General features: G+C 47.5%; 1 long non-coding RNA gene across 1 annotated transcript; it reads left to right on the top strand.

Annotated features, from left to right (window-relative positions):
• The first annotated feature begins 207 nt into the window (after window positions 1-207).
• LOC135424451 (uncharacterized) lies at window positions 208-2,926 on the top strand. The gene is made up of 3 exons (XR_010435227.1): window positions 208-396; window positions 2,100-2,375; window positions 2,564-2,926. It is a non-coding gene; the product is annotated as an uncharacterized LOC135424451 (long non-coding RNA).
• The last annotated feature ends 311 nt before the right edge of the window (window positions 2,927-3,237 follow it).

Genomic DNA, 3,237 nt, shown 5'->3' with positions numbered 1-3,237 from the left:
CCAAATGTTCTCTCTTTTCCCAAACTTTGGTTTGTCTCCCTATGAGGTGAGAAAATCCTTCCTGAGGGCTTGGCAAACACACACCACGTGGCATTTGCCAACACTGGTTAAATCTTAATATATAAATCCATCTGTTCCCAAAAGGAACCTGCTGGTTCTGTGATGTCGAAGCCCGGCCTTGGTGACAGGGGTTAATCATCACAGGAATTACTGGGATGCCCCAGGCAACTACTGGCTAAAGCAGACAGGAGCCAGTTGCTGAGTGGAGGAAGAAAAAGATTCTCTTCAGATAAGAGCATGGGAAAAGAAAGAATGGAAATTTCATGATAGGTTAAAGGAGCTTTTAATGTGCAGAATGTAATATTTCCCTGTCGGGCAGAGAGGAATTCTTTCAAGGTAAAGAACATCCAAGGAAATACACTCCAAACACGCTGATGTATCCAGGTATAATGGGAAGAGATTGCTGTAATTATGAATCCACGTACCTGGAGACAAATGAAGGGGGAAAACTCTTTCTTTGAGGGCTCCACTGGAATGTTTCTGGATCCCAGAAACCTCCTTTATACACAGAAAAGTTAAGCTATTCCAAGCTGGATCTCCAAGATCTCCCATCTGATAGTTCCCAGTGCACTTGCTGCAGTGTGTTACACTTCCAGGATGTAATTTGCTTTGGTGAAATTGTCATTTTTATTCCTCAGTAGCTGGAGACCACTGGGCTAAAGACAGCTGTGCAGCAAGTGACCTTGGAGATCACACACCATCACCCACACCTTGTTTAAATTGCAGAGGAACGCTGGGGCTGCATAATAAGCTGTTGATTGTCAGGCTGAACAAGCAAGATGAGGTGAAGATGATGTTGGGAACTGCTGCTTTGCCATCCCCGCCTGGGCTGTTCAAAATGCTGATCTTGATTCTCTGTTCACCCACTATCTTTCCTCTGCAAACTTCCTGGAGATAAGTTTCAGCTCTTCTTGGACAAATATTGTTGAGAATAAACAGGGAGGCAGAGGGAAAGTGTTTGTTTTATACCTCAGTGAGGTGATAAAAAAACCCCTCCATGTTCTGCAGCCCTTGAACATTGTTCCTTTGTGCTTTTGGCAGAAATGTTTGGGCTGTATTGATTTCTGGTGAAATGAAATGTTAACAAATGTGTAGCAACAATGGAAGATGTTTCTTTCTCTTCCTTGGGAATTTTTTGAGCCCGGAGGAATTTTGAACCTTTGTTCCCCAAACCCCTGGTTGGGAATTGAGTGAGGTTCATGGGAAAACTCGGTGCAACAATTAGTGGTGTGTTCAGCTGGCTTCTCCCTCCCCGTTGGGTCTGTGTCGTGTGAACCTGCCTGAGGTGTGGAAAATAACAACAATTAAATCTCCACAAAACTTTGGACACAAGGCAGCATAGAAATAATGTCACTAACTTTTTTTCCCCCCTCTTATAATTTTAAAAAATAATAAATGTTGTCAGGGTGGGGAAGCTCCTTGGCAAATAAGGCTCATTCCTGCCTTAGCCCTGGGTTTTCCTGCCCTGCTCTGAGCCCATACAAGCTTTTCAGTGCCCTGCAAGCTGAGGCAGCTGCTGACAAGAGCCTGGGAGCAAAGCTGAGTCCCACACTGTGCTCCAGAGGTGCCAGCAGCTGTGGGGAAGAAAACCTGCACCTATTTTCCATCTCCTAGCAGGAAAAAGGCTACTAAGGGGAAATTAATGGGGTTCAGCCCCTCCTGGTGCTTGGTTTTAAGCAGCAGATTTTACCCAAACCTTGGTAAGGTGCATCAACCCCGTACTTTGTGTTGCAGCACTGAGCTCCTGAGCTGCCCCAGCACTGCTGGACCTGCTCTGATGCCCCAGTCCCATAACATCCCACCCCTCCATGCCTGACCTCCCTGCACTGTAGGGCTGTTTGCAGGGTTAGCCAGGTGCACTGCACTGGAAGTACAAGCTCCCAGCACGTTCCCCCTCCTGTATTTTACAGCTTTCACTGTTCTGGCAGGGAACAGAAGGATCTGACCTTCCTGAGGGCGTGCAGGGAAGTTACTAAATAACCGAGTTCTCCCTTCCCCAAAAGGCTGTAAATTGTGCTGAAACAGTGGTTTCCCAACAGGCCAGATGAGAAGCTGTTGTCGACTGGATGGGAACCAGAGGAAATGCTTTACCCTGGAAAACTCCCACCTTCCCTCTCCTGTGGAGCTGGAGCGTGTGCCGCCCGCTCTGCCCCACCGGGGTGGGAGCGCTGCAGCATCTCTGGGTCAAGGAGGAGGTTTCCACCTCGGGAAAGGACACAGAGGTACCACCCAGCTTCCAAATCACTGTTGGAATGCTCAGGGACAGCTCAAGGGCTTTGGACTCGCTGAAGATTTGGCCACGTGCTGGGGGCAAGGTGGGCAGTGCTGGAGAGGCCACAGCACCTCCTGGGTTTGGGGGGGTTGGTTTGTTCTGGGGACAGGTCAGGAAGGGCTTGGAGCAACCTGCTCTGGAGGAAGGTGTCCCTGCCCGTGGCAGGGGAGTTGGAACAAGGTGGTCTTTAAGGTCCCTTCCAACCAAAGCCATTTTGGGATTCTACGGCAGGTCCTGGGAGCTGGAGAGATGAGGACAAGTGGAGGAAACGACTCTGCTCTGTTGAGATGAACTTCATTAATGGGGTCAAAACAAGGCCCCAAAGCCAGCAGATAAATGAACTGGGTTTGTGCCACCTGCCCTCCAGCTGCAGCTTGTATTCCTGAAGAAAACAAGACAAGGAGCACCACAACACACTTCTCTTCTTGCCTGTGTAACTTATTAAATAGCCTAAAAAGCTCCCTTTCTTCAGAATAGAATTCTTCCAAAAGGGCTCTTGCACACTCTTTCTCCTCCTCTTGGCTATTTTTTTTCCATGCTTTGACATCATTATGTGAGGGACATTGCTGAGCTCCAAACTGTGGAAGAAATGGTTCTGAGCCAAAATGTTCTGCTGAAAAAAAGAAAGAAAGAAAGAAAGAATTTTCCAATGGCTCCATCAAAATGCAGCCAACTGGGTTTTCCAGTTTTATGGGAGAGATTTCTGAAGTTCTACCCTGAGGTCACCAACTTGTGGGAAAGTACTTGTGATTTCTCCCTCCCCAGCCAATCAGTGCTATTTTCACACTACTGGGGAATGACCCTAATTAGGCTTATTAAAGTCAGTTCTTTATTAATTGCGTGGCCACGATCCTGCAAACACCTCCACATATGTACAGATTATTGATGGGAAGAGCTCCTGCTAA

Source organism: Pseudopipra pipra, chromosome 19 (genome assembly GCF_036250125.1).
Source record: "Pseudopipra pipra isolate bDixPip1 chromosome 19, bDixPip1.hap1, whole genome shotgun sequence".
In the NCBI taxonomy this organism is placed as follows: domain Eukaryota; kingdom Metazoa; phylum Chordata; class Aves; order Passeriformes; family Pipridae; genus Pseudopipra; species Pseudopipra pipra.
Note: the sequence above shows the minus strand (reverse complement) of the source record. Positions and strands in the feature narration are given on the sequence as shown.